This window comes from Triticum urartu, chromosome 2 (assembly GCF_003073215.2).
Source record: "Triticum urartu cultivar G1812 chromosome 2, Tu2.1, whole genome shotgun sequence".
NCBI lineage: Eukaryota > Viridiplantae > Streptophyta > Magnoliopsida > Poales > Poaceae > Triticum > Triticum urartu.
The window spans coordinates 669,465,373-669,477,250 of NC_053023.1; the positions used below are offsets into that span (position 1 = coordinate 669,465,373).

Consider the following 11,878-nt stretch of genomic DNA (forward strand, 5'->3'; position numbering starts at 1 on the left):
TACAACACCATTTGCGATTATGGAATCGCACACAGTTTCTCGAACGGTCTCTGATCGTAGTTTCACATTAGCAGCATCCTGCAGTAGTGGGACGAGAAAGCCTAGGATGGTTGGTTGTTGGTGGTGGCGGCTCGACGGATTTTTGCAAGATTTCAGGGTTATATATAAAGGGAATTGGTCAACGGGAAACCATAGGTTATGGAAGGGATTGGGATCTGGAGAAGAAAGGAAATTAGAGACTAAATGCTTATCTTATGAAGGGGATTGGGAAACAAGAATCCGGTAATTAGTTGTAGCAACAAACAGTATAATTCTTGATGTTATGTTTTAACAATGACAGGATGGAACAGTCTGCCTCCCTTGTCAACAACACAAGATCAAAACGTCTATGCATGAATTATCATTTGTCTGTGCGAGGTTTTGGGGTGAGGACACATGCGGTGATCATCAAGACAACCTTGTGAATGTGCAACTTGATATTGTATTCCTGGTCCAAGAACTCAAATATGCACATGCCCTAGTTCTCCAGGTTGTTCTCCATGGCAAGTGCGCCCCACCCAGTGCTTGTCGGTGTACTAGAGTAGGGGTACCCTTGTACCCCGAGCTTGTGCACGGGCAGTTGCAGCGTCCCGCGGCAAGGCTTGCCTGGTCACCGCCAAGATTCCTTGTGGTCCCTCTGAAGACCATTCAAGAACAAAGTACCCAAGACAAGACCCCGGCAAGAGGAGCTTGCCGGGAAAAAAGCAAGACCCCGACAAGAGGAGCTTGCCGGGAAGGCCATCAGAAGCGTCCCAAGACCCCGGCAAGAGGCGCTTAACGGGAAGGCCGTCTGAGGCATTCCAAGGAACTTGCCGCGGCGCGCTACGCGCCCCGACAAGGCCCGGTGAGCGACAAGCTCCCGAAAGTGACAAGTCGACAGCCGCGGCAAGGCGCTTGCCGCGGCAAGCCCCCACTCCACGCCCGCGCTCCAGCACATCCACCCACGTGTCGCTCCGGGGCCCCTCCCGAGCGCACGTGGCAGGAGGCTGTGCAGCTAGGGGCGTGCGGTGGCATGAAGGCGCTGACAAGACAACCACCGTGGCAAGACGGAGGCGTCCCTAGCGGTCCCTTTCGGTGCTGTCTAGGCGACACAGACGGGCATTTAATGCCCTTGTCCCCTGCCGTCAGGGTTAGGTATGATAACACTGTAGCAGCTAGCTGTGCCTACTACAGCACCTAGCTGTGCCTACCCACGGCACCCTTTCCACTTTTGCCCTTGGCCCCCGTTGCTCTATGTCGGTAACCCCTTGAGTATAAAAGGAGGCCCGTGTGCAACGTAGAGGGGGTCGGCCACCTTGAGAGCCCTCGCGAGGTTTGGCATTTCCACACTCACGCTCGCCCTCGCTCCCGAGCGAGAGATCAATACCAATCCACAAAGCAGGAGTAGGGTTTTACGCATCCTTGCGGCCCGAACCTGGGTAAATCGTTCGTGTGCTCCACCTCGATTTACCCCTCGCGCGACCAACCGCCCGCTTGCTCCGCCTCGATCTGCTCTTTGCGCCACCTCCGCCCCCCGCCGAACCAAAAGGGACCCGGTTCGCCGGTCCCATAGGTGCCCGTGGATCAGGAACCCCGGCATCTCTGGCGCGCCAGGTAGGGGGCGTCGAAGTGGTGTGAATCAAATCCGGCATTCTTGCGGGCTAGATCTTCATCTTCTTCATCGATCTTCACCATCTTCACCAACATGCCGCCGAAGAAGAAAGTCTCGGAGGCAGCTGCTCCGTCCACGCCGAGCCACCCACCGCCGGAGCAAACGGACGGTGGGGCAGGCGCCGGCGGAAGGGCACGCATCGACGAGGGAACTCTTGGTGCTGCCAGGTCCCAGGGCAAGGCTGCGCCGCCCATCGGTGGTGTGGCCGGCTCCCACAACGACTGGGCGCACTCCAAGACCTCGGCGTCCGTGCATGCACCGCGCTCATCTCAGGAGGTGCGGGACCGGCAGCGTCATGGTACTCACAGTACCATGCGCTCGCTGGATCAAGATCGAGCTGGTGGATCCCGGAGCGCCCAAGGTCACCATGCACGTCAACACGCCCAGAACAGATAAGTTGCCAAAGCCTGAGCAACCAGATCTCTAATTTTTGAGTTACCCCCCTGGATCGGCTCACCTTGTATGAAAATCCTGTGCGCGGAGGAGCCGACTCGTAGCTGGCTGCGCACTTGCGTTGTTTCGAGCTCGCTCAACAACATTAGGTGAGCTGCGGCTGGTGGCTACACTAGCCGCGCCCTTGCATTGTTTCGAGCCTGCTCAACAACGTAAGTTAGCTGCGGCTAGTTGCTACACTAGTCGCGCCCTTACTTTGCTTCGAGCCCCGCTTAGCAACTTAAGCGAGCTGCAGCTGGCTGCGACAAGGTTTCTTGCCGGTAGCGGCACTGCCAGTTCCGCGCTCAGCGCTCGCGGTCTGGATGCCTGCGCCGGCAAGTTCCCTAAAAGCGTGGGGTAAAAACATACAAAGTTGACGCCGGAATGGGACGGCCCTTACCGGGTGAAACGAGTCACTGGGCCCGGCGCCGGCCGCCCTGAGACCGAAGATGGCATCCCAGTGAGCAACTCCTAGAGCATCGAGCATCTTCATGAGTTTTACCCGTAAGGCGCGGTTGCCGGAACCCGTTCCGGCAACCACCTCTTGTACAAAGTCTTGCCGCTGTTGCATGTAATCCTTTGTACGAGGCCGGGCGCAGATCCCGTGCACAGCAGAGCCCGCGTGCTCCGCACATTTTGTCAATTTTATGCTTTCTAATTTCTGGCATATATGATCTGGCATTTGTGCAGCACCAACACCACGGCAAGCGTTGACGGGCTGCTAGGCTCTCTATCTTTATTTTCTCTTCTTTCTTTTCTTCCTTCTTCCAAGGAAAGAAAGGATCCCCCGCCCACAAGTTTGCCGGGGGGAAAGGGGAGAAGAGAAGGATATGGACCATGCGTCGTTCAAGAAATTCGTCTTGCCGGGAAGCAAACGACAGAAAAGCTAAGTTGCCAAAGTTTGAGCAGCCAAAATTTTTAAAATTTCAAGTTATCTCCCTTGAACGACTGCACTTTGTATGGGAAACCTGTGCGCGGAGGAGCCAACTCGTAGCTGGCTGCGCCCTTGCATTGTTTCGAGCTCGCTCAACAACATTAAGTGAGCCGCGGTTAGTTGCTACACTAGCCGCGCCCTTGCATCGTTTTGAGCCTGCTCAACAACGTAAGTTAGCTACGGCTAGTTGCTACACTAGCCGCGCCCTTACTTTGCTTCGAGCCCCGCTCAGCAACTTAAGTGAGCTGCAGCTGGCTGCGACAAGGTTTCTTGTCGGTAGCGGCACCGCCAGTTCCGCGCTCAGCGCTCGCGGACCGGATGCCTGCACCGGCAAGTTCCCTAAAAGCGTAGGGCAAAAACATACAAAGGGAGGAGTCAAGTAAAGGGAATAACGTTGCAATGGCTATCCAGAAGAAAATTATATTACAAAGTAGCTTGTCGCAGCTCTGATAAATGTTTTCTATAACATCGCTAGCAGCAACAAGGAAAGAAGGAAGCCGGCGGCCTAGTCGACGTGGTCGCCCTCGACCCTCTTGATCCCGCTCACCTTGTCCACAATGGGTGCGACAAGGGCCTTGAGCTCTTCCTGATCGATATCAGGCGGCAAGGATCTGAGGACGTTGTGGAGGCGGAGGCCTGGATTGCGGAAGGCCACCTTCATCAACACCTTCTGAAGGGTTCCCGCACAGATCTCGCGCGACTCGTCGGCCAGCCGCTTCGGGATCTCATCCCGGAGCCGCTGGAGCGCCGCCGCCACGCCTTGGAAGAACATAGTGAGCTTGGCGCTAGGTTGGAGGTTTTCGTCGGAGGAGTACCCGAAGTCCTCCACCCCCAGCTGCGCCAGCTCCTTGTCGATGTCCCCAGCGGCGTTCACGAGGCTCTCTGTCCAGTGCTCCACCGTATCCCTAAAGGCGTTTTGGGTGGTGGCAGCACTCTCCAGCAACGCCTTGTCGGCGTCGATCTCCTTCTTCAAGGCCGCCTCCCGCTCCTTGGCGCCGTCCAGCGCCTTGGTCAAAGTGACTAGCCTCGACTCGAGGGCGGTGTTGGAGTCCTTGGCGGCGCTGTGCTCTTCGCCATATGCCTTGCGGTCAGCCTCCAGCTGCACCACCTTCATCTCCAACACCTTTTTGGCGGCCTCGGCAGCGGCGGCAGCGTCCTCCGCCTACTTGAGGGCTCCGCCCAGCTTCTCCTCGCGCGCGGCGAGCTCCTCCTCGTGAGTGTCGAGGTTGACCTTCCGCTGCGCCTGCTCGCCCACTTCCGCGGCTAGCTTCATGGCGGCAAGTCGCTGTAGCTCTTCGGCTTCGGCCTTCACGAGGAGAAAGGCCTTCTTCGCCTCGGCGAGCTACTCCCGCTCCTCTGCCAAGGATCGGACGGCTTCCCGGTGGAAACCCACGAGCTCGTCTGCGCGCCTCTCAATGTCTGCTACCGCCTTCGCGACAAGCGCCTCGCGGGACTCCAGCTTGGCTTGTCGCGCGCGGTAGAGCGACATCAACCTGCGCAGCAACCGCTCCTCTTCGGGCTCGTTGCTACTGCTGCTTGGCGCATCGACCAGCTTCAGACCCGCAGAGGCAAGCACTTCCCCGTCGAAGACCTCCCCCTCGACCGACGCTCTGGAGCTTGATGCCCAGGGGAGGTTGATGAAGACGCCTTCGCCGGCTTTCAAGTAAACACCCGGCTGGGGCTCCTCGATGCTTGGCGCTGCGGCTTCGGCGGACGGGACGGCGGTCGGTGCAGCGCCTGGCGCTCCTGCGGACTCTGGGCCGTCAGTACGATCGCCAGACCCCTCGCCAGCCGCCGCGGCGCCAGCCTTGGCGGCCTCGGTGCCGGCGGCGTCTCCAGCACCGGCAGCTTCGCCGGCGGCGGCCTCTCTCTCCATCTGCTCCCCAGCAGATGGATCTGACGGCCGGCCAAGGGGAGAAGAGTCAAGCAAAATCCGGCAAAAACTCAAAGAGACCAGAAGAAGAAGAACCCAAGGGAAGGTTTGAAGCAAGAAGATTACCTGCGCTGGGCTCGGTGGCCATGGTCTCTGCCGCTGGGGGGATGCTGGTGCCGTCCCTTGGCGGAGAGCTCCCCCTTGCCGGAGAGCCACCCCCTGCCGGAGAATCTCTTGCCGGAGAATTTTCCCTGGGCGGCGTAGTTGAAGTAGGTGGCATGCCGGGGGCTGTCTCCGGACGCTCCTGGTGAGGCTGCTCTGCTCCTACGCAAGGCAACAAGCGGATATCAGCAAAGACAAGTACCCATGCGCGCCTCACCGCGGCAAAAAGTTCACACACTTACGCTGGGGGCTGCCATGGAGGAAAGTCGCCAGGTCCGGCAAGGTTGTCTCGGGCGCACCACCTGTTGTTCTGGTGGGCACGTCCTCGATGATGACCGCCGGAGCCTTAGCTCTCTTTGCCGCTCTCTGGGCCAGAGTCCTAAAAAGGAATAGGCTCGGGAAAAAGGAATTGAGAAGCAAGAACAACCGCAAAAACCGAAGAAATGCGAGTGCAGCAAGAAAAGCTTACTCTTCTTCATCCTCCTCGTCGGAGCTCAGAGCGGAGAAGTCGAAGCCCGGCGCGCTCCCAGAGCGAGGAGGCGGAGGAGAAGCTTCCCTTGGCCGCTTAGCAGGAGCGGTGGTGGCGGTCTGAGAAGACCCCGCTCCGGCTGTCGGCGCGGCACGGGAAGCAGCAGGAACCGAAGCGGCGGTCCGGCTAGACCCCGCTCGAGTTGCCGTCGTAGCATGAGGCGCTCCCGCGGCAACGGTGTTTGCCGCAGTCGAGCGCGTCACGTGGCGTGGCGACTGTTGACCCGCTTGCCGCCCCGCCTCGTCGCCAACCTTGTGGAGACGCCTCATGGGCGGTGCTGGGGGCTCCGCTTCTGGTGGGCTGTCCGGAGGCAAGGAGGAAGAGGAGTCGACTTGCCGCGAGCTGCCCGTATCTTTGATAAGCTCGCTCGGCTCAGCACCCTGCCCGGCAAGCCCCTCCTTGCCGGCAGACTCCCCTTGCTCGCCGCAGCTCGCCACTTCTGCCGTGTCTGCTTCCGCGGTGGTGAACCCAAACTCGCCCGCGGCTGCGGCTACCACCGCCTCCTCCAGCCTGGTGGCGATACGCGCCATCTCCACGTCAGTGGTGTCGCGAGTGAGGCCGTCTTTCTCGTCGGGGCGGACGGCCACTTCCACCAAGTTGTCGAAGAAGTGCTGCACGACCTCGTCGGCAGGCTCCTGCCAAGTTGGCACAATCCCGTGCGAGTCGTATTCCGGCATCATTGCGCGAATGCGATCGAGCGCGGAGTTGTTGCACAAGGGCACGACGCCCCCCGGCAACCTGAACACCTCGGGATGCTGGGGGTCATACCTGAACAGCTCCTGCAGTATCGCGTGGAGTTCCAGAACTGTGAAGTTGTAGTTGAGGCCCGGCCGCAGCCTCATAATGTCCGCCGCGTTCTTGAACTCCCAAGTTGGCCTCCCCCGCTCTTGCAGGGGGGCGATGCGGCGGCGAAGGAAGTCTGCGCCAACCGCGCCGACAGTAAGCCCGGCATTCCGGAGACGCAGGATCCTGGTGACGGCGATCCCCAGCCTGTCGTCCTCCGGGGCCAGGTCGCTCCAGTCATCGCCGCGCGCCACCGGGGTTTGGCGCCGGGCGGTGAAAGGCTGCGGACTCTCCTCGACAATCCAGCACCAGTCAGCCCTCCACTCCTCCCACTTGCCGCGGAACTCTCCCTCCAGATAGGTCTCCTTCTTGCCGGGCCTCGAAATCCAGGCGATCCCGCCGGATAGAGGCTCTCCTCTCTCTACTCGAGGAGTGAAGAAATGGCGGAAGAGGGCCACATTGGGAAGAACTCCGACAAAGTTTTCGCAGAGATGCGCGAGAACTTCCATCGTTAGAACGGCGTTGGGGGTGAAGTCGAGGAGGTGGAACCCATAGGTGTTCATGACGTCGCAGAAGAAATCAGAGAAGGGCGGGCAGAGCCCGCAATAGAAGAACAACGCGAAGAAGGCATACCCATTTGGGATAGTCTCACAGGCGGCGGCGGGGAGAACTCTTGTGCGCGGATGCGCGCGCGTCTCCGCCGACCAGAATAGAGAATAGTCCGCCTTCAGCTCCATCGCGCCGAGCCTGGGGGGGAAAACAGCCCGCGTCTTCCGCAGCGCCGCGAGCCGATGCGCCTCGGTCGTCTTCACGGTCTTCCCCCTGTCGGCTTTCGGAGCCATGGCGGAAGCAGTGGAGGGGGTCGACGGCGTTGGTGGTGCTGGCAGCGGCGGAGGGCGGAGCGCTGCTCTCTCTCTCTCTCTCTGCTTTGGGGAGGCGAGAGGGCGGCAGAGATTTCCGAGATTGGGAACGGCAACGGGCGAATGGGCCAACTGCCCCCGCTTCCCCTGCTCTTAAAGGGGGAAGGGGGCGGACGTTCCACATTTCGAGAGAAGGAACCCCCATGACCTCCCCCACGACGCCGCATCCAACGCGTGCCATTCGGGGGGAGGGCGCGGGGGGAAGCGGAGGAAGGTGCGGCGTGACCTAGGCCGCGCGTGCCCGTGCACTGTTTTGGGCCTGGCCCAACAGCGCTCGGCACCGTGTCTGGCCCAGGCCCGGGGGCTCCTGTCGGTGTACTAGAGTAGGGGTACCCTTGTACCCCGAACTTGTGCACGGGCAGTTGCAGCGTCCCGCGGCAAGGCCTGCCAGGTCACCGCCAAGATTCCTTGTGGTCCCTCTGAAGACCATTCAAGAACAAAGTACCCAAGACAAGACCCCGGCAAGAGGAGCTTGCCGGGAAAAAAGCAAGACCCCGGCAAGAGGAGCTTGCCGGGAAGGCCATCAGAAGCGTGCCAAGACCCCGGCAAGAGGCGCTTGCCGGGAAGGCCGTCCGAGGCATTCCAAGGAACTTGCCGCGGCGCGCTACGCGCCCCGACAAGGCCCGGTGAGCGACAAGCTCCCGGAAGCGACAAGTCGACAGCCGCGGCAAGGCGCTTGCCGCGGCAAGCCCTCACTCCACGCCCGCGCTCCAGCACATCCACCCACGTGTCGCTCCGGGGCCCCTCCCGAGCGCACGTGGCAGAAGGCTGTGCAGCTAGGGGCGTGCGGTGGCACGAAGGCGCTGACAAGACAACCACCGTGGCAAGACGGAGGCGTCCCTAGCGGTCCCTTTCGGTGCTGTCTAGGCGACACAGACGGGCATTTAATGCCCTTGTCCCCTGCCGTCAGGGTTAGGTATGATAACACTGTAGCAGCTAGCTGTGCCTACTACAGCACCTAGCTGTGCCTACCCACGGCACCCTTTCCACTTTTGCCCTTGGCCCCCGTTGCTCTATGTCGGTAACCCCTTGAGTATAAAAGGAGGCCCGTGTGCAATGTAGAGGGGGTCGGCCACCTCGAGAGCCCTCGCGAGGTTTGGCATTTCCACACTCACGCTTGCTCTCGCTCCCGGGCGAGAGATCAATACCAATCCACAAAGCAGGAGTAGGGTTTGACGCATCCTTGCGGCCCGAACCTGGGTAAATCGTTCGTGTGCTCCACCTCGATTTACCCCTCGGGCGATGCCGGGGTTCCTGATCCACGGGCAGTGCTGAACACCGCGTGGGGACACTCGCCGCCGGTGTACTTGTACCATACCTTCCACGGCTTCGCCTGTGGGTCCCATAGCGTCATTGTCCTACTCTCTTTAGGGAGGAATGTTTTCACGAACTTGTCCAAGATGATTTGCAGTTGTAGGTTGATAACAATCAGTCTGAGATCAATGTAATTTTAGAATATGAGTATTGAGAGAAGAAACTAAATTGAGCAATTACCATGAAGTACAAGGCATAGACATTGTTGTGCTTTATTGCCTTGACGGTCGCGCCCTCTCCATGGAGTCTTCCTTCTCCCTTTGAGTTACTGGACACCTCTGCGATGTTAATCCTGGCCTTCTCGTAACCTTGATGACAACTAGTATAAAAAGATGCAGACTATATATATCAGGATAGTTGACTTCAAGTTTGTTCTAATTAGTACTAGAAGGTTGGTTTACAGGAAGGAAGGAAGAAACAAGATTTACCTCTGCCAGGTTGGTTTTCAGCATTGCTCTTGGTGAACATCGTGAACTAAGCCTCCATACCATATTTGTTACCAAAAGATTTGTGCCTGCACATGGATTCTGGCACGAATACACATGTATGAACTATACGCGGGCTCATTAGCTCAATGACAAGAGCATATAGATAGGAATTATTTTATAGTACAAGACCAGTGCTATATCTAGCTACCAGAGTCAAGACTGGCACACCATCTAAGCCATCTCAACCAATATGTATGTGTGCGTACATGTAAAACAAGTACTACTCATTTTGAAATAGATTCTCGATCAGAGGCTTCCTCTTAGTTACCTACCAAATTTCCACTTCATGCTGCCCCTTTAGAAGCACTTTTAGATGCTGAAACAACAGACCTAGTATAAACAGTTAAAGGAGCAGTAGAGCTTTTACTCTCGGCCTTGAATTCCTTGGATGGTCGATTGGCAGACTCTTCTTACAATGGACGTGCACATAGGTTAGGTAAATAACAAGAGCCTATGAATCATTTGACAACATTTATCCATCATAGCAGTTAATTTGAATTCTATCCATTAGATGGTTATTCTTAATTACCTACAAAATTGTCACCTGATGATGCTGCCTTAGAAGCTGAATCACCAAATGGAGACCTTATCTCCTTAGCCTTGGACTTCTTGGGTGGACGATGCTCCGATTCTTCTTACAGTTTGATGTGCACACGGACAATGGTTAGCTCAATAACAAGAGTATGAGAATCATTTTAAAACATCAAGCCAACTCATACCAATATATACGTAAAAGTACTAGAAGTCTTAATAATTTTGAAATAAGTGGATCGGAGGGTTCTTCTTAATTTCCTGCCAAATTGCCGCTTGATGCTGCTCCCTCAGAGGCTGGATCACCAGTTGGAGCTTCAGAAAATTCCCCCTTTGCGAGCTTGGACTTGCTGGATTGATCCACTTCTGCCATGATATCATTAACCTTCCTGACCCTAGCCCTCTTCCTAACCACAAAGCCATCGTCGGTCTTGTGTCGATACTCCTATTGTTGTTACGTTGGATCCAGCGCACCATCGCTGCACATGCGAGATTCACTGTCTTCCTCATTCTCCAGAGATTCTGATAATGCATCTTCTTCTTCCTATGCCTCTTCTTCTTTTGAAGCGTATTGTTCTTCTTCTGAAGCTTCATTTTGCCGTGTACCAACTACACTAGTGTCAGTATGAGCGTCTTCTTGTTCTGGGGCAGTACCATATGCATTAGTGCTCGTGAGATCTTTCTCTTCCTCTTTGTCCACGTCGATGTCCTTGCGATGCAGCTAGGCGAGAGACGCATATGGATCCTCACAGGACCATGGCAAGAAAACCGTCACTGGGAACTGTGATTGCCCGTCGTAATGGAATACTAGCAGCCAGCTGTACCCGACACAATGGTCCAAGAGGAACTCCTTCAATCCACGCACAAAGCGTATCTCCCCGGAGATTTTAGCCAGCTCTACGGGCCATTTATTCCTGCTTCGACCTCTCAGGGAAACCTTTCATCTACACTCTTCCAAGTATTTGTGGAATCCTACTGGAAGTTTCTGCAACATACTCATCATACAAATTAATTAGTAATGGGTGAACATGTCGAGCACAACCCAAACATGCATATATGGCTTTTTACCTTGCCATCCTATAGTCCAATCCAAGCTATCAGTCATTTCTCAATTGGCCTTATATTTTGCAGAAATGTTATATATGTCTCTTTTATTTACAATCTATATGTTTTTGTAAATACAAAAGATATCAACTTTCATGAAGTAGTTTATATTTTGGATATGCTACCTCATTTATCCTTCTCAAAGGTAGAAAACATTATATAGTCCATGTTTGAAACATATGAATCACTAACTTCACAAACAATCTATTGGGTGAAATATACTATATATGTAACTCTATCAAATTAGAGAGCACCATTCCTAAAAGTGAACCACAATGGAAAACATAATCGTCACAGGAGTCATGCAAAATATAGTAGGTAAAAATAGAACAGCTAAAATGAATTAATCTCTTTGTTTATCGATATGATGAAGAAAACCTACCACATGTTCCATAAATGAATGGGATATAAATGCCCTAAAGAAGTGGGGGTAATTATTTTATCTTTCTGGTCCTTCTCATCCCTTTTCTTCGACTCCTCTTCCTCTTTACCAACCTCCTTCTTTCCCTTCTGCTCATTTATCTCCATTGGCTCCTCCAATTTCTCTTTCTGAATTTCTCGCTGCTCCTGCTCTTCTTTCTCATTCTCATTATCCTATCTTCCCTTATGTGACTTCACATTTCCTTTTCTTTTCCTCTGATCCCCCCTCTCCTTCTCCTCATCATCCTTCCTGACAACTCTCGTGTTCTTCTATTTCTCTCCTTGTATTTATCCATCTTCCTCTTTGAGGAATTTTTCTTCTCCTCTGTTTTCTTATCACATTCATCTTCATTTTTCTTCATTTTCTCTTTTGTATTCACATTTTCATCTTCCTCTTCCTTTACTTTGACATTTTGCTTATTATCTACCAAGCCCATAGTGCAATACCGTTTCTTATGATGTACCATGATTGGACCTTTACTGATGGCAAGTACTCCTCCCTTTTCCATACAATATAAGATGGGATAATTAGATTTATGCCCCTAGTTGTGTCCCACTCATCTGTTTTATCCCTAATTCCCAAAAGTCACCGGTTCTGTCCAAGTCACTTTGATCCTCTTATGCTTTCGCCCTTTGACCATTTGACCGTCAGTTTGAAAACTTCATAACCAATTCATACAAAATCAAAAAAATGCAAA

General features: G+C 54.8%; 1 pseudogene; it reads right to left on the bottom strand.

Annotated features, from left to right (window-relative positions):
• Positions 1-400: 400 nt before the first annotated feature.
• LOC125533992 lies at positions 401-11,617 on the bottom strand (annotated as a pseudogene).
• Between the last annotated feature and the right edge of the window lie 261 nt (positions 11,618-11,878).